Source organism: Dromiciops gliroides, chromosome 3, assembly GCF_019393635.1.
Source record: "Dromiciops gliroides isolate mDroGli1 chromosome 3, mDroGli1.pri, whole genome shotgun sequence".
Classification (NCBI taxonomy): domain Eukaryota; kingdom Metazoa; phylum Chordata; class Mammalia; order Microbiotheria; family Microbiotheriidae; genus Dromiciops; species Dromiciops gliroides.
In genome coordinates this window covers 279,152,377-279,172,112 of record NC_057863.1, presented here as the reverse complement: position 1 = coordinate 279,172,112, position 19,736 = coordinate 279,152,377, and the positions used below count along the sequence as shown (strand labels likewise).

General features: G+C 43.1%; 1 protein-coding gene and 1 long non-coding RNA gene across 3 annotated transcripts in view; one reads left to right on the top strand and one right to left on the bottom strand.

Moving 5' to 3' along the window:
• LOC122748621 overlaps positions 1-19,736 on the top strand; it is a 141,877-nt gene that overhangs the window by 26,743 nt on the left and 95,398 nt on the right. The window lies entirely within an intron of this gene.
• BCOR (BCL6 corepressor) overlaps positions 1-19,736 on the bottom strand; it is a 165,491-nt gene that overhangs the window by 100,263 nt on the left and 45,492 nt on the right. Inside the window, exon 2 of one of the 2 annotated variants that reach the window (XM_043994359.1) lies at positions 16,304-16,425. The gene's annotated coding sequence lies outside the window, so the exon portion shown is untranslated. Of the gene's footprint in view, positions 1-15,450; positions 15,573-16,303; positions 16,426-19,736 lie in introns of those variants that run through there. The other variant, XM_043994360.1, reaches the window with a different exon arrangement.

The following is a 19,736-nucleotide window of genomic DNA, read 5'->3' as shown; positions in this document are numbered from 1 at the left end:
ATATTCTGACATCATATGCAATATTTCACACCTGTGGACTTTCCAGTCCTTGAATGAAATGGGGGGTGGGGGGGGAGTGTCAGGGAACAGATGACTACTCTCTTATCTCTTCTTTGGGACCAAGCCTGTTATTTGTACCTTTTTTGATTATTCTTTCTTACATTGTTGTAGTTATTGTATATATTGTTTTCCTGGCTTTGTTTACTCCACATGTTATCAGCTCATGTGAATCTTTCCTTACTTCTCTGTATTTACTGTATTCTTTCTTATAACCTAGTAATACCACATTACATTCATGTACCACAACTTGTTGAGATTTCTAAACTGCTAAATTCAATTCAATGGCCTTTTCTTGGTACTCTTTGTGATCCCTCTGCATCATTTGATACTATTGACCACCCTTCTCCTCATGGAATCTCTCCTCCTGTATGACAGATAGTCTCAGTTCCCTTTTCCTGTCTGTTATTCTCCTATTCATCAAGTGTTCAGGTGTGACAAGGTTCTGCCATAGGCAGAACTTATGTCTCTGCATTTCTTCCCTTGGTAATCTCACTAGTTCCCATGGGTGCAATTATGATCTTTATGCAAATGTCTCATACATATATACATGCATATGTGTATGTGTAGACATACGTATATGTATATACGTGTGTATCTAGCTCTAATTTCTCTCCCAAATCAGTCTTGTACTGCCATTTGTCTCCTGGACATTTCCCTGGATATCACATGGCATTTCAAACACCATATGTCCAAAAAAATTATATTCACTCTGCCCAACTCATCTCTTATCCAGCCTCCCCCATTTCTGTTCAAGGGTACCAATGTCCTCCTAGTCACCCATGTCTGCAACCCAGGAGTCTCCTTCAACTACTATATCCAATCAACTGCTGAGTCTGGTTGATCCATTTCCAGTTCTTTTGCCTGTCCCCTTCTTTCTCTTTTTTCCTTTTTCTTTCTTTCTTTTTCCTTTTGAGGCAGTTGAGGACTTGCCCAGGGTTACACAACTAGTGTGTCTGAGGCCAGATCTGAACTCGGCTCCTCCTGACTTCAGTTGCCCCAGTCCCCTTCTTTCCACTCACGGGTTTGTTCTCCAGTTTGGTACCTTAATCACCTCTTATTAAGACAATTTAAATAGTCTCCTAATTAGTCTCCCTATCTCCAATGTCTTCTTTCTCCAATCTACTCTCTGTAAAGTGACAAATTCATAAAACACAGATTTGACCACATCACCCCTTCCTATTTCAAAATCTTCAGTGGTTCCCTACTTCCTATAGCATAAAATCCAAATCTTCCTTGGCCTGGAATTTAAAGTCCTCCACAATCAGGCTCCTACCTACCTTTCCAATATTGTTTCACATTGTGAGATCCAGCCGTATCCCACACACATTACTTCCCATCTTGTATTAATTACTTCCCAGTCAAGCTGGACTGCTCGTTCCCCACTTATGACATTCTGTCTCAGTAACATGTCTAGAATATGCTTCTTTTTCACCTTCTCTTCTTAGAATCCTCCAATTCTTTGAAACCCAGTACAGCTGCTATCTCCTACACCTTTCTTGATCCTGCCCCCCCTCAATACTAATAATCTTCTTCTAGAACAGGGAATTCTTAATGCTTTATTTGTATCATAAACCCCCTTGTCAATTTGAAAGCCTATGGACTCCTCATCAGAATGTTTTAAAACTAACAACAATAATAATGGTATATAGTTGCTTACAAAAGAAACCAGTTATTTTGAAATAGTTATCAAAATATGTATTTTTAAAAGTTCATGGATCCCATGTCAAGAATCACTATTAGAAACATAGCCTCTATTTTCCTACTTGTGTACATGTATTCCCCATTTAGAATATAAATTCTTTGAGAGCACATGTTTTATTCTCATTTGTATCTCCCAGTTCTTAGCAGAGCACTTTCCACATAGTAGGCTCTTAATATTCATTAAATTGAACTGAACTGAAGAGGTAAACAGGCATCAATGAGAAAAATGGAACCACTGAAATACTTCTGTCATTAAAAGAACCTTCTCCTTGACCACAGTGAAATTTGCCTGCCATTATCACAACCTAAATTGTAAGAACTTTGATTCAAGCCTGATTTTTAATTTTTCAGTTTTGCACATTCTGCTAATGGAGGGAATTTTCCAGAAGCTTACTCCATCATTAAAATCAGGCCAAATCTCAGATTCTATTCAAAATTCAGAACAAAATAGCTTTCAGATGATATAGGATGGTTTTTAGTACTCATTTGGCCCATTAACAAATATTAAATACCAGCTGTGTACTGGATACTGGGGAAAAATTCAAAAGAAACAAGATAACATGGTTTTTTTCATTAAGAGTCCAAAATCCAGTGGGGAAGGCAAGAGAAAACATAGTCAAAACACAAGTGACAACAATATCTAAGCATATGTACACCCAGGAGAGTGCCAAAACCAAAACAGCAAAGCAAAAGTCCTGAGGGTGCAAAGGATAAGGAACTCAAGACTGACCAAATAAAATCCCACAAAGTTATCAATGAAACTGAGTTGCCCTTCTAGGCATGTACAGAGTGACCTCCTTCTTGATAGAGTAGCTACTCTGATCCATGGACAGTATAGGTGCCCTTCGCTTGACAATTTCTGAAGATACGTACCAGAAACCTCCCCAAGAAGAGTTATCTAAATCCAGATGCAAACCTTGATCGAAAACATCTACAAAATGGCACATTATTTCCCTCATAAATAGGATGGATGCTTCAACCCATTTCATGGTTAGAGGTAATGTCACCCTGAATATCCTGTGGATTTCTTTGATAGGAATCACTTTAGGCAATCTTTCTTTCAGTCTCTAAGCCATCAGATTTAATTAAAAGGATATTCTATTTTTTTTTAAGGCTGAGTTCTCAGTTTTTGGCTTGATTTCTGAGTCCCTGAGGAATTACTGGGAGAAGCCTGGTTTAAAAAAAAAAATCATGATTTCAAGAGACCCTTGAAGGTCATTCCCATATTACTGAGGGAGGGAACAAAAACACTGAAGGTATGATTAGAAGAAGTGTGTAAGGTAAAGCTAAAATTTAAATACCATCTAGTTCAGCCCTCTTCAAATTGCAGGTAAAGAAAACTGGTGAGGGAACTTTGCAACCAAAAAAGGACCAAATTAAACTAATGGGTCAGAAAACCTTGGTTCTAGTCATGGCTCCTCAACTTACTAGGTATGTAACCTTGGGCAGGTCCTCTTAGCCTCTCCATGCCTCACCTTCCTCATCTGTAAGATGGGAATAATACCTTCGCTACCTGCCTCACCTTATTGCTGTGACCATAAGTGAGACAGTATATGTGGAAATGATTTTAAACAGAATCACTTCTTGTTTTGCAAGACTAGAGATGTATGATCAGGAGCAGCTAGTTGGCACAGAGGATAAAGCACTGGCTCTGGATTCAGGAGGACCTGAGTTCAAATCCAGCCTCAGACAGTTGACACTTATTAGCTGTGTGACCCTAGGCAAGTCACTTAACCCTCACTGCCCTGCCCCCTCCCCAAAATAAATTGAGATGTATGATCTATATCAAATTACTTGCCTTCTCAAGGAGGGGAAGGAAAGAAGGAAAATATTTGGAACTTGAAATTTTAAAAAATATATTGAAAAAAAATTTGTTTACATGTAACTGAGGGGAAAAAAATCTTTTTTTTTTTTTAAGAATAATTTCTAACTTACTTGTCCAAGTTATTTAGTGACAAACCTAAGACTAGACATCAGGTCATCTGACTTGAACTCCAGAATCCTTTCCACAATGTCACTCTGCTCTAACACCTGATTCTATTGGATGATTCTATGAATTTAGAATTTCATAATAAGATAATCCACTGTGTTAACGATGACACCCAGAACTTCCAATTAGTGCCTTTCTTGCTTCCCAGCCAGCTTGGCAGCAAGTCTCTGGCTGAGGGTCCTCCCACACCACGGGTAGGAAGATGGTGGCCGCAAAGAAGATGAAAAAAAATCACTGGAGTCCATCAACTCAAGGCTCCAGCTGGTGATAAAAATCGGCAAATACGTGCTAGTCTACAAATAGACCCTGGAAAGGATCAGAAAAGGCAAAACCAAATTGGTCATCTTGGCCAACAACTGCCCAGCCTTGAGGAAATCAGAGATTGAATATTACACTATGTTGGCCAAAACTAGCGTACATCACTACAGTGGCAACAACATTGAAGTGGGTACAGAATATGGGAAGCACTACAGAGTTTGTACACTGGCTATCATTGATCCAGGTGATTCTGATATCATTAAAAGCATGCCAGAACAGACCAGTGAAAAGTAAACTATACAAAAGTATTCTTTAATAAACTGATCAGGGCAGCTAGGTGGCGCAGTGGATAAAGCACCGGCCCTGGATTCAGGAGGACCTGAGTTCAAATCTGACCTCAGACACTTAACACTTACTGTGTGACCCCGGGCAAGTCACTTAACCCTCACTGCCTCACCAAAAAAAAAAATTTAATTTAATTTAAAAAAATAAACTGGCCAAAGCTTGTTTAAAAGAAAAAAAAAGAACTTCCAATTAGTGATCTCAGTTCCTGTGTGCATGCAAAGATGTAAAGAGAGGATGGTTGAGGGGAAGAGAAGAAATAGTAATGTGAAAACTCTGTTGGTTCCCTTTATCTAGAGGTAGCCAGGTGGTGACATGAAATAGAGTTATGGGCCTGGAGTCAGGAAGACCTCACTTCAAACCCTGCCTCAGACATTTATTAGTTGTACTGTTGTTGTTCAGTTGTGTCCAACTCTTCATGACTCCCTGTAAAGTTTTCTTGGCAAAGATACTGGTGTAGTTTGCCATTTCCTTCTACAGCTCATTTTACAGTTGAGGAAACTGAGGCCAAGAGGATTAAGCTAACTTTCCCATGGTCACATAGCTAGTATGTGGCCTGATTTGAACACCGGTCTTCCTGACTCTAGACTCAGCATTCTATCTCCTGCACCATCCAGCCACCCCTTTTTAGCTGTGTGACCCCTGGGCAAGTTCTGTTTGCCTCAGTTTCTTTAACTATAAAATGAGGATAATAATTGCACCTACCTCCCAGTGCTGTTGCCAAGATCAAATGAGATGCTAGTAAAATATTTAATACCATGTCTAATACACAGCAAGGACTTAAAAAAATTTTAAGTCACCAGTGAAAGATGTTTGCTTCCCTTAAGGCACACACAATATTTTGCATTGTTATGGTTCTCAGAATAGTTCTTCTTGAGGACAGTGAAAATTCATCAGTCATTGGGTCCTATGTGACTAAGACAATGTTCTTTATATTTTTTTTTTGCAATTGGGGTCAAGTGACTTGCCCAGGGTCACACAGCTAGTAAGTGTTAAGTGTCTGAGGCCAGATTTGAACTCAGGTACTCCTGAATCCAGGGCTGGTGCTTTATCCACTGCGCCACCTAGCTGCCCCCTTTTATATATATATATATATATATTTTTTGACAATGTTCTTTAATAGTTTGCTTAGGTGACTAACATTCATCCTTGTGAAGAAGCAGTGTGGTGCTATGGAATGAGGGCTAGATTTGGAGCCACCTCTCCTGCCTACTTCCTCCGGGACTATTGGCAAGTCACTTAATTTCTCTGGGCCCATTTCCTCATCTGAAAAAGGAAGGGGTTGTGCTATGGGTGCTCTAAATTCCTTTCCGGATCTGTCTATGATCCTAGGAGAAGGCTGCAAAATAAAATAAGCAGAAAAAGGAAAATACATTCCATGACAATAACCTATGTCGTCCCCCGCTCTAAATCTATGGTTTTGTGATATTATAAAGGCTACAAGGAAACTGCAACTATAAGTAATTAAAATGACCAATTTGAGTCCTAGAGAAAAGAAATGGGATGAAATAGCTCTCTTGGTAGAGAGGTGGGGAACTAATGCTGAAGGATGTTGCATACACATTGCAGGATGTAGATCACAGAAAATCACAAATTGAGGACTGGCAGCAATATTACAGGTCATCTAGTCTGACCCCTTCCATTTGCAGATGAGGAAACTGGGGCCTATAGGGTTCCTGCAACTTGCTCGAGGTTACACAAGGAGCAAACGGCACCTCTAAGATTCAAACCAAGACTCTAAAATCTAGCCCACTTTCCACATGTCTAGTCGGAGTAGGTTGCTAGGTTGCTATGTCACTTGGTCTTTATTAGCCGTTTTTCTTTGTTATGAGGGAGGCAGGAGGGGGTTTTAGGGTTAGGGCTTTGGGGTTTATGTCCAAAAAAGCATCAATAAAATTTATTTGGAAAAAAGTAAAATACACCATTAGCTAGAATTACAATTTAATTTCTGCACACCTGCATCAGGATCTACAACTGTAGAAGGATTATTTGTTGACAATTTAATCCTGAGGAACTCCTGAGTTCCTGAGGGTGACTCCCTGGGTACAGAGTGTTTGAATTTGTAGCCTGGGTGATGCGTTATCATCACATATTCATGAAATTATAGGAAGTAAACACCCTAGTGGCAAAATCAAACATAATAAAAGCCCAAACCTCATAGCATGGTTATTTTATGGCACACTGTGAATTTATTTAACCAAATACTATCATTTTCATCCTCTCCATATATTTCCTCCTACACTTCCCCACTGCCCAGTCACTCCTGATTACTGAAAGCAGTTTTGTCTCTTTAAAGGTCCTTCATCCAATGTTTTACATCTGTCAGGTGCTCAAAAGGACAGAGATGACTCCCATGATCAGTGCTCTACTTGCTCTGTCTGACAATGGGTTCAGGCCTGAAATATGGGCTTTGCAGACTTGAAGAATCAAGATCAATGAACTAGAAAAAATGCTCTCACAAGGTCAGGTCCCAGCTTCTGTCATCTAAAGCATATGCCATTCCCCTCTCCAAATACTCCATTATCAACAGGGCAGCAGTCAGTCAGGGTGGGGGTAGAAGAAATGAGGTTTTCTCTAGATACCTTTTAAATAAAGCATTGGTAGAAGAGAGTAAGTACCGGAAGCATGTATACTAAGTGTATGTTCACACTTGTACTGCTAGCTGAGGGGCAGAACTGAGTCACTGATTTTTAGCCACTAGTAAGTAACACTCAAAAGAAGAAGTTAGGGGCAGCTAGGTGGCACAGTGAATAGAGCACCAGCCCTGGATTCGGAAGGACCTGAGTTCAAATCCGGCCTCAGACACTTAACACTTACTAGCTGTGTGACCCTGGGCAAGTCACTTAACTCCCATTGCCCTGCAAAAAAACCAAACCAAAACAACAACCAAAAAAAAAAACAACAACAAATCACTTTAAAAAAAAGTTACTTGAAAGACTTAAGAACTCTGATCAACACAATGACCGGTTGGTTCAAGAGGACTGATGATGAAGCATGCTGCCCATCTTCTGACAGAGAGGTAGACTAAATATGCCAAAGGAAAAATACATATTTGGACATGATCAGTATAGGAATTTGTTTTGCATATTGAATGTGCATTTGTTTCATTATGCTTGATTATACATATTTGTACTAGGCTTTTGTTTTTCCCCATGAAGAGAGAGAAAAAAAGGGTTATTCACTGAAAAAAATACATTTTAATCTTTAAAACAAAAAAAGTAAAATGAAGATGTCACACTCATGATTTGATTGAGCCTTTTCTCTGTTGTCAATGAAGAAGCCAACATAATGAACTTGGGGGGGCCTGTGGGCTTACCTGAAGTCAATGAAGCAAAGTCTAGACAAGAATAAATAACTTAACCTGATGTTATTTCTATGTCCAAGGTTCTTCTCCATTGCCCTTTGAGTGATATTCATTTTTTTTTTCAAATTTTTTTTGGGGGTGAGGCAATTGGGGTTAAGTGACTTGCCCAGGGTCACACAGCTAGTAATTGTTAAGTGTCTGAGGCCAAATTTGAACTCAGGTCCTCCTGAATCCAGGGCCAGTGATCTCTCCACTGCGCCACCTAGCTGTCCCCATGATATTCGTTTTTAATTCCTCAGAAACCACTGTATTCCAAGTCTTGAAAACATACAGCAATATAGGTAGAGTATTGGTATTAAAAAGATGGGCCAGAGGCGGCTAGGTGGCACAGTGGATAAAGCACCGGCCCTGGATTCAGGAATACCTGAGTTCAAATATGACCTCAGACACTTGACACTTATTAGCTGTGTGATCCTAGGCAAGTCATTTAACCCCCATAGCCTGGAAAAAAAAAATAATAATTTTTTTAAATGATGAGCAAGTTAACTTTAGGGAAACATAGAAAGACTTGCATGAAATAATGCAGTGACATGAGCAGAACCAAGAGAATGTTGTATCCAGTAACAGTTACTCTGTGAATAACTAAGCTATTCTGTGTAATATGAACATTCAAATCAACGACAAAGTACTTATGAATGAAAATGCTATGCACCTCCAGAGAAAGGCTTGTGACATAGAAGTATGTATCATATGGTTCTACATAACATATCTGTATCCAATGTTAGACTTCTCTAATTTGGGGTTTGGAAAGAGAGGGAGGGAGATAACTTGGAATTCAAAATGTAACATAAATAAATTGTTTACTAAAATAAAATAAAGAGAATTGGACCAACTTCGAATGATCTCGAACAAATACTCTTCCTCTTTTCTTTTGAGCTTTGCTATATACAGACCTAGGTTTGGTTACTGGATGGGACAGAAAGGGATAGGAACCCAAGTTCCAGATGGGTTTTTCAGCCAAGACCAGGAAGGATTGAATCACCACAGTAATAAGAAAGTAGACAGAAGCTCCTCAGAATCTTCCCCCCAAGTGCCAAAAGAATAGAATCTTCTTCTTGTGTGTCTCCTTACATTATTTTGTATCTGATGAGAACTCTCCATGTACATATGCCTTGTTTCCCCAGCTACATTTTAAGGTCCTTAAGGACAGAGATCCCATTATATACTCCATTTCCCAAACGGCCCTGAACAATGTTATATGCAAATAATACATGCTTATTAAATATTTTAAGTAAATATTTAAAAACTCACTGTCCTCTGAAAGGTTGAAAAATAGGCATTTATGTTTTAAAATGAGATTGAACTTCAGTGTTCTTACACCTCTCATACTTTTGCAGAGAACATTTGGCCTCTGAAGTAATTTGCACCTTAGCAAAAAGAAAAAAGGGAGAGGGTAGGGAGAGTAATATCAATGGCCTGCTATTCCTAAAAATTTTGTCTACAGACAGAATCATGGAAAAATATCCTTACAACAATTCAACCAATTAAAAACAAACCCTAGGGCAGCTAGGTGGCACAGTGGATAGAGCACCAGCCCTGGAGTCAGGAGTATCTGAGTTCAAATCCAGCCTCAGATACTTGACACTTACTAGCTGTGTGACCCTGGGCAAGTCACTTAACCCCAATTGCCTCACTTAAAAAAACAAAACAAACAAACAAAAAAACCAAACCCTAACCAACAATTCAACATGGTAGACAATTAAGTACCTACTATGCGTCAATGTGTTAGACAATGTGTTGTAGTGGTCATAGTACCCTAACAGTAAGGTAGAGAAACCTACTTCAACTACTGGGTAATCTTAGAAATTCTGAGCTGAGGTTACTGGGGTGGTGGGGGTGAGACAGGTTCTTTCCCTCCTATGGTAGCATTACTCAGCAGTGGGAGGGGAGGGAGGGCATCAGAGGAAATCTCAAGGAGGAAGTAGATCCTCCTCCCTGTCCCCCTCGGTAAAGCCTTGGGGCAAATAACTGAGCACCTGTCCCATAAATGCCAGGCCCCTTTTCCAGAGTCTTCCTCCACTGCCTTACTAGATGGATCATATGTGATTAGGAAGGCTGCCTAGGGACCCACATATTCTTGGAATCTTTGCCACTATGGGACACCCAGGAAAAGCAGCTATTACAGAACACCACCAGCCTGTGCTCTCTGCCCTATCCTCCTAACCCCAATTTCCAACCAAATTTGCGGGGGGTCCCCAAAATTCCTAAATCCTATGATTCTAAGTGACAACCTTGGGGCAGCTAGGTGGCACAGTGGATAAAGCACTGGCCCTGGATTCAGGAGTACCTGAGTTCAAATCCAGCCTCAGACACTTGACACTTACTAGCTGTTTGACCCTGGGCAAGTCACATAACCCCTGTTGCCCCGCAAAACAAAAACAAAAACAAAAACTAAGTGACAACCTCTATGGGCTTCAAATTCCCCAGAACAGCTAAGCATTGAGTGCTGGGTCTGAAGTAAGCAAGACATCTTCCTGAGTTCAAATCTGGCCTCAGATACTTACTAGCTGTGGAACCCTGGGCACATCACTTAACCCTGTTTGCCTTAGTTTTCTCATCTGTAAAATGAGCTGGAGAAGGAAATGGCCAACCACTCCATTATCTCTGACAAGGAAATCCCAAATGGGGTCATAAAGAGTTGAGATTGACTGAACAACAAAAATAAAGAATGAATTAAATGACCTAAGGCTAAAGTCTATTCCATCACTAACTGTGACTTTTATTTCATACATTTTTGTGTCCCTCTTATGGATTATAGCACGTTTCAAATGGGATCAGATTGCTTTAAAACTTCCCTCTGTTGCAGGATTTCTTCAACCTTTCCTAATTTCATGCAGCACTTTATTCTCAACGTCTGACATACCTGTCTTATTTTATATTAGAGTTACTGGTAGCTTACTCACGTGGCCAATTTCACAAGGGCTGGGTGTCTCACCTAAATTCTGTAGCCCCTCCATCAATCAGCTCAACATTCTGAACATAGTAGGTGCTTAAAAGACATTTGCGGATGGAATATGCAATCTTCCCTTTTCCTGCTAACTGGCAGGGGAAAGAAATTGGATTTGGCTCCATACCACACCTCATCTTTGTGTTTTGCACCAATTCAGTTTCCCTCTCTCATTACAGCTATTTACCCTGTTCTTGCATGAGGCATGTCAGAGGGATAAGAGCAATAACTTCGGGTGTAACAAGGGCACTTAAGTAATTTTTCTCTTAGCCAGCACTGTCTGTTCTGAACTGCTCCTTTGAGGTGCCATGGGCTCTGTATCCAGAGATGTGCAGGTGATGAATTGGAAGGTAGGGGCAGGTTACATTTTCTCCTGTTTCATCCACCTCCATGTGTGTTACCGTGTGTTTACCATGTAAAAAGGTGAGATCAGAAGATTTCATTTCCTTTGCTCTTATGTACGATTTTCACTCTCTAGCTAATGACTTTTATCTTCTTTCCCCTCCTCTCCATTTCTCCCTTACCTACCCAACCCCTTCAGCTTCAGCATGGAGGACAGTGTTTATTGCCCTAGATGGTGCTTAATTGGGCACCAATGAATCTATACGGGACTAAAGAATCCCTCTCTGGTTTAGAAAATGGCCTGCCCCTAGTGAGGTAGTGCTGCGGTCCTCCCTCCCCAGCTTGGTAACTGATGGGTTGCCTGGCAGGTAGAGAATGGTTGTCCATTCACAGCTAATGATCGCCTCAGGCGCTAACTGATGGAAGATCCAGAAAGTCTGCTGAGCAGTAGTATGCAGTCCAGGATAATTGTAGGGACCACTTTAACACAGGGAATTTGGAAGGGAAGTGTCACACACACACACACACACAGACATATGTATATATAATATATATGTATTTTTGTGTCTCTTCTCTCCCTCCTTTTTCTATCCTTCCACTTTTCTGCTTTCTCCTCTTCTGTTTCTTAGCATTTACTGAGTTTAGAATGGGAAAGGGGTTTTAATTTATTTGTTTTAATACATGTAAAATGTTTATTCCTGGGTCATAGATTTCAAGCTGGAAGGGAAAGTGGAGATCATCTAGTCCTGCCCCACTCATTTTATGGATGGAAAAAACCAACTCTTGTAAGGCCCAAAGGGGTCATGTGACTTGCTTAAGAGTCAGAGTTGGGTCATGTGACTTGCTTAGGGTCAGAGTCAGTAAAGTGTCAGAGCCAACACTTGAACCCAATTGCTCTAACTCCAAGCCCAACTTCACTTTCTACTATACCATGTGTTGTTTTAACACAATAGACACTTCTCATCAAATACACAAACCAGACAAAAATACATCTTCCCCCAAAAAACAAGTAAGCAAAAGCAGCACAGGTAGTTTTGAAGCAACATATTTGCAATAATTGAGTGTTAAATTAAACACCAAGAAGAATATGAAAAGTCAGTTTACAAGAAACATATAATTAACACGTTCTTCCCATTCCCTGAACCTTTTGTGTGGCTGAGGACAAGACAGAGGAACAATAATAAACTTTAATAAAATGAAAGATGATATCAGAGAGAAACCTGTTAACAGAAGGAGTTGTATGGGAAAACAAAGGCCAAAGTGCAGACCTCCAGTGCTATAATAAATACATTAGGCAGCAGCATCTCCTTTGTTGCCTTGTTTTCAGAAAACACTACTACCCTTTCCCTTCCTACTTCCAACTCCCAAGTTTGTACCTGTTAACATCAGAAGGCAAAGGAGAGTGAGCTTAGGGTGGGGGGAGGGAATTCAGAAGAGAGCTCCAGAGCTTTGATAAATTCAGACCAAGGAAAAGGACAATCATTCCCTTAAAACTAGAGCCTTCAATTGTGGCCTGACTTCCAGTAATACTTCCTTCCCCCCCGCCCCAAGCTGGACTCAAGAGTATTCCCTCCTAACTCCTCGGACAAAGTAAAATAAGGCATTAAACTTCCAATAATCTCATATTGTGATGATCAATCAAAACCCAGAAGAGGCGGCCAATTTATAGAAATTGTATCTGCCTCACTGGGCGGCTAAGGAGCTAAAAAGGGCACTACTTCTTTGCTTTGATGTGTGAAGTTGCCGAAAAATGACAAAAGCAAAAAAATATTGTCTATACACATGGGGTCTTTTCAAAGGGAGAGGCTACACTAGGAGAGTAGTCTGTCGTTTCAATTCATGGTAAAAAAAAAAAAACAACCCAGAAACAAGCATATGTTGAGGCCACATCAAAGCTATTTTTATTATTTTTTGGCTCTTTTCAGTTGGAGTTTCCATCGGGCTTTTTTTTTGGGGGGGTTGTTGTTTGATTTGTCCCTGGTGACATTTATTTACAGCATCATCCTTTAACGGGGAGTCTACTTTGTTCTTCAAAGTTGGCTCACAGGACTTCTCTATCTCCTTTCCTTCTCCCCCCCCCAACCCCATAAGGGCTCTCACCTTTGTCTATTTACCTCTCCCCCACCCACCCCCATCCCACAAAGTCCTTGGGTGAATGGCTTCAGCCCTTATTAACCCCTTGCTTGCCAGAACCTTTTCTTTGTACCTTACTAATTGTCTCCTTTTGATCATACCCGAGTTTTCAGGTTGAAGGAAGGGGAAAGGACCTCTTGACCACTTTGGATGGCTTTCCACATGAGCCTGAAAATGTCTACAAATTTGAAACAGCTGCCTGGCTTGCTTGGGTCTGATTGCTAAAATATGCCGACTTCTTCTTTCCCCCCTCCCCCCTCCCCCTTTTAATCTGTTTCATATTCACAAATTAAGCATTTAGTCTAGGTAATAAATCAGCAGCAGTTTACAAGGCTTACACGAGACAAACAAGCGGAAAAGGGCAAAACACAATCCCCTGAAAGGAGAATAAGTGTAGAGGGGAGGACGAGTTTGGAACTCCCCTGGGATTGTAACAAGAAGAGCAAACCCAGAGCCTCCTGACAGGCTGCCAAGACACACACACTTTCTCCTGTCCCCGTGCCACCATGTGCTTCGGGTCCTAAAGGAAATCCAGAGCAACCAGCCAGGCCTGGTAGGGTCAGGGCTTCAAACTCATTAACCAAAGCCCTCAGGCTTAAACCCAAAGTGCCCAGGCCCAGCTGAGCCCCACCCTAGCCACCTCCAGCCCCACCCCTTCTTCCACCACAGCCACCACCCAATCGGCACCACCCTCCTTTGGCAGGGGGATACAGCTGCTTTGGCAGAAGCCTATAAACTCCCCGGGCACACTCCAGATAGCCCAGACTAAAGGAACACCGCCTTCCAGGGACAAAAATCAGTTCTTTTCCACTTCCCCCTCGGCCTTCACACCCCACCCCGCCCCGCCCCGCCCCCACCCAGAAGCCCCAAGCACACCGACCGTCCTCGGCAAAGCAAATCTCACTCCAACCTTGGGGCCTCAATTGCTTTCATCTGCTCTCCCTCGAACCTACGGTGTTCCTTGACTAGAGTTTTAGGGCCCCCCCCCCCAAAAAAAAACTTCTGGGAGCCAACATTCCGCAGACCTACATTCCTCAGTTAAGGTCAGGGGAAGAAATCAGTGCTATTAGGCCTAGCACTGCGGGATGGCCTTTAGCGAGGGAAGCCAGCCCAGCCCAGAATGGCCAGAATGGTTCCCTGCTGCAGACAGGCAAATCCCCCAACCTGCAGAATGAGGTCACAGAATGACTACTAGCTCCATGTTTTGCAAACCAAGCGACCCCTAAGAAGACCCTCACGGGAAAAGGAAGGGAAGCTTAACACCCCCACCCCCACCCCCGGCCATTTCTCCTTTTCTCTCTTCGTCCTAAGGTCAATGGTCTTTTGCCGCTTTGGTAGCAGCCCAGCTACGACCAAGTTCCCCGAAAGACTGCCTGGGGAGGGAGGAAGGGACAGAGAAAGGGTGTTGCGGCCACATGCAGCCCGGTCCTCAGCCCCGAGGCTGCCGCGGCCAGTTTGGGGTCCCGAGTCCCGCCCTGACTCGACCTTGTCCCGGACTCGACCTCGGCTCCTCAAGTTTCCTATCGATTTGCATTCCGTGTCTACTCTACACAGCCTCTGCCTCGGGGCAGCCGGAGGCACTGGGCTTTAGGCAGACCCCGGCCGTGGGACGTGGACCCGCCAGCCCATCGTAGCCGTTCCACCTCCCCTCGAGTCCAGACCGAGGTGTTGAAAGTGGGGGGGGCGTCCCCACCCCACACGACCCTCCATTCCTCTCCCGCACACACATGCTGACTGAGAAAGCCATTACCGCCGCCGCGCGAGAGACTTTTTAAATATTTACAGCCCCGCTCTCTCCACAGTAGCCTGATCCATCTTGCTGCTGGGAGCGATGTGCAGAGACCGGGGGGAAGGGGGGGAGGGGGGGCTGCAGGAAACTAGGAAGGCATAGGTTAAGGGGGTTTTGTATTTTAAATGTTCGGGGGCAGAAACTGCAGTAGACCTCACCTTCTACACCCATTAACCAACCTCCCCCCTCCCCCGCTGCGCGCACACGCACGCACACACACACACACACACACACACACACAGTTTTCCCCCTCGTCCCGAAGCCTGCACCTTTGGTCCCCCACCCCCTGCTTGGGCCAGATCGCCACGCGGCATTCTGCACAGTGAGCGAGACAGCGGCAAGGGTGAAGCCGGTTTGCAGCACGCCCAGACTCGAGTAGGGGCAGAAATGGAAACGGGGAGGGGGGGCGGGGAGTAGTGGGGAGGGGGAAGAATAGGCTAGGGACCAGGGGTGGATAAGAGGGCAGGGGGGAGGAGAGAAAGGAGACCGATTTAAAGATTCTTGCATGAAAGAGCAACACAGACCTGCGACCGCCCGCCTGGTGAAATTTGATGAGATCTCTTGGCGAGGAGGCGCTGTCAGAGACTATTTATCTCTCGCCAGAGTGGAGGCTTCGTTTCCCACTTCGCCTGTGAGTAACAATGGCAGCGATCAGCAGCTTTTCACGCGCTCCAGTGGATGAATGGATTGCGGAAGATGCCTGCGCTCTGCTCAGATGGCTTTCTGATTTGCCCCCTCCTCTCCTCCACTCACCCACCTCCGCCTTTTGCACCAACCTCCCACCCCTAAAACTAAACTTCTTCGGGAGGCAGCAAGAACTTCTCCCGACCTGAATGTTTGGATCCTTCTCACAAGCCACACATATACCGCCCCCCAACACGGCTTCCCTCCCCTCCCCCTCTCCCCTCCCCCTGTTTTTCCCCTGTCCCGGGCCTTGGCACCTGCCACCAAGTGTCATTAGGGGTTGAAACTTGACCCAGGACTCTCCACCCAGAGGGCCCTTCCCTCTCCCTCCCTTCCTATCCTCCCTCCCTAGGTACCGCCCCCCCCCACCTCCCTGTTGGCAAGTTTACTTTCAAGGGAGTTGGACCGTGTTTCCACCCGGAGAGGCGGGCCCTGTGCAGGACGGCTGGGAGGGGCAGGGGCTGGGGTGTGAGGTGTGTATTTAGCCAGCATATTGGCCAATGGGAATTCGCAGACTCCAGGCAGCGAGCCAGCAAACGTTCCCCAGTCACCAACCCACCCCCACTGCCTTTGTTGCTGCTAATCCGCCCTGGAGCCCTGCGGAAGAAGCACACAAAACCCTCTCACTATGGTCTCTCTCTCTCCTTCCTCCTACGCAACCTTCTAGCTCTTTGCCACCCCAAAGCTACTTACAGTTTCCAAAGCCAGAAGAATCTAGAAGCCCCGTAACTGAAAGCACTCTCTCTTCTCTGATCCCGAGTCTTGGAGGTGTTTTGGGAGTTCATCTCTGTCTCTTGGAAGGTTTGTCTTTAACCCTGAAAACATGACTAGTAAAACACTGGCATTCAGAGGCCCAGAGCCGGGATGGTCCAAGAGTGCCTAACTGGGGGGTGAAAGGACAGTGGTCAGTGAGGAAAAGAAGGAAGGTCCTTCGATTTCCTTTTTCTTTGGTTAAACTAAATTTTCGCAATATTATTCTGAAGGGGACAGAGGACAGAGACAGGTAGATACAGAGGACAGACTGCATAATCAGGAAGATGGATGGAGCATGCATAGATGGAGATAGTGAGACAAAGCAGAGACGAGAGGATGCACAAAGTATGGAGAAAGTAAACAGGCAGAGACAGGCAGGTGAAAACAGGGCAGTAGATGCAGACCTAAAAACAGACTCTATAAGAGGGAAGTAGAGATAACCCCTCTCTGAAAAAGACAGAGTAGACTAGCATAGAAACCACGAATGGAGAAATGAAGCAGAGTAACAGGGAGACTGAGAAACAGAAACAGTGAATGAGACCAAGAGAGAATCAGAAAGAAAACATAGGTTTAACAGTCAGAAACAGACAGGCACAAACACTCAGCAGACATAAATACTGTCTGAACATTAGGATAAACGGAGGTCTGAGGGTTTGTTTGTTTTTTTTAAACTAACCTTCCCTGTCTGTATACCTTCGGATCCCAATTTTCTATCCCTTTTAGACCCCAGTAAATCAGGCTCTATTCAACTAGCAGCCAAATGAAGGGGCTCCCTCACTCATTCTTTCATACATTCACATATGGAACTGGACTTCTTTACTTTCCTCCCTCCACTCTTTTAAAAACTGAGATGAGACCTTGCTGTTGAGTTGTGTAGGGAAAGGGAAAAAGCCCTGCTAGTGCAGCCAGCCTGGAGGGATCAGGAATAACTGCAAAATAATGATGCCTCAGCACTTTTCCTAGTATGCATTTACAGCACAAATAAAGCTAATTTCTCCACTGAGGACCTCAATCAAGTATTTATTTGACGGGCAACATGCATGAAAGCCTAAGCCTGCTCCTTAACTGAAGATCAACCCTTTAAGTTTTCTGACTGCAAGGTTTTCATTTGCTGGATTACGCTGAGTTCCTGACTCTGTTGAATTCAAGAATGAGTGTTGAACTTTTCCAGAGTGCTAGGCAGTTAAATCCAGTGTGAAACCCATCATTGCCTTGAAGATCTAAACTGTATTCTCACTGACCCTCTCCTCCAACCCCCACCCCCACCCCTAGCTCCTAAGAAAGCTTATGGCTCTCTAATTCCTTACACCCTTGATATATATCTCTTGACTCCTTGCTTCTGCTGGGCTCCCTTCTTTGGACGTGCAGTGAAAACCTCTGGGACCCAGACCTCATAGGCAGGAGGTAGGGGCAAGCACTCCCCTTCTACAGCCTTTCTGGCCTGCTTCTGTCCCCACTTCCAATCCCTACACACAACCTTCCTGCCCCTCACCTGATAATAAGGGAATCTGACAGTGACTTAGATGTAGACTATACAGGGACATGAATGGATAGAAGAGAGGCTACATAGGGAAAAAAACAAAGAACTGAGTAGGAGTGGAGTCTAAAATGATGGTTGTATTGAGGGGGCTGAGAAGCAAGAAACAGCAACATAGCACTTGTGACCATTTACCCACTTCCCCCACATATACTTGAGAGAAAGAGATATGCTTGGGATGTGTGAGTTCCGAAGGAAGAATGAGAGAAAAGGGTTGCAGGAATAGAATGAATAGTCCATTTAGGAACCACTAGGAAGGACACGAATAGCCACATTCCCCTTTCCTTTCCTCTATCCTCCCAAGGCCCAGCTTGCAACATAACAGACCTCATCATTTTCCACAGGCATCTTGTTAACAGACCCCAACAGCCTGAAGAGCAAGCATTAGAGGAGAAGCAGTTAGTGCCTAGCTGAGTGCTTTCACAAGTCTTGTGTCTTTTTTGTTTTCTTTCAGCAATACCTTTGATTTTCCCAGGACAATTCCCTCTCCTCCTGGTCACCTTTGTCCAAATTATCCCCTCCTCCCCCATACCTCTTGTGCCTTGTATTTATCTAAGGTTTCTGGGCAATAAAATCGCTGTTAAAGTCCCAGGCATGACTTGTGATGCTCATCACATCTTCTATTGTGTAAAACTATTTAATAGTCAATATTAAACATAGATATTAAAAATCAATAGTTGAACATCACTTGGGAAATAGCTCAGGCAGGGTATGGCACAGGAAAGTAATCAGCTCTCCAGGAAAATAAAGGAATGCTTACTTGAGCCAAGCTGAACAAAGAATCTACATACAACCGAGACTAGGATAAATGTATCTTAGGAATAAATATTAGTTTATAAATCTTAGTTTCCCATTCTGCTAAAAATGCATTTTCCAAAAAGTGCTGAAAAGAGACCAAAGAATAGCAGGTCCTCAATGCTCCCCCCCTCCCATATTAAGAAGCGTCATTACAGATTCTACTTTTGTTTAGCTTGGGTTCTTTACTTCCTGGGCCTCTTTCCCTAATATATGACTGATATTCAAGCATTTAGTTTTCCCCAGCTTCCCAATGAACCTTTATTGGATTCCACTTTTTCATGGGCTTCTCTGATCACCACAGGCATTAGAGGTTCTTGGTATAAACTTACAAAGGACCAGGAATCTTAAAAGCTTATGATATCCTTTGCAAAGTAAAAGAAATGGGAATACTTATCCCCAGAAAATGAATTCAGAATATTTTAAGCAAAAACAAGGCCATAGAGAAAGAAGTGCTTAACCCTCAGGCTCACTTGGATATAGGGGATGGATTGAGACAGACTAAGATTCAGCCAATCGATCAGTTAAACATTTATTAAGAGCCTACTATGTGCTAGGTACCTTCCCAAGCAAATATGTACAGAGGAAAAGAATCCAAACTGAAAAAGAGAAAACTGATATCAGCTAGGGGAAGAATGAACTCCTGGGATACATAATTAGCTTTTCAGTAATACTTTTCAGGATCAGAAAGGAACACACATTACTGACTTCTTTATCAAAACAGAGAAATATACTTTATCCAACGTTTAAACAGAAACAAGTGGTATTGTCCTACAATTTGGGAAACTAAAAAACACCTTTTGGAGGATAACCTTTCTTTTCAGTGAGCAGAAGAAAAGAAACTGGAAATGAGGGACATCTTGAAGTTACCTGATTCTGCAACAAATAATATTTGAGTGATCAAAGAATTCAATATTTATTAGAGACTTTCTATATTCTTGGTTCTGTACCAAATACTAGGTATACAAAAACATCCCCCAAAAGAGAAAAAGACTTATTTGTAGGTCTGTATTTATAGCAGTTCTTTTTGTGGTGGCTAAG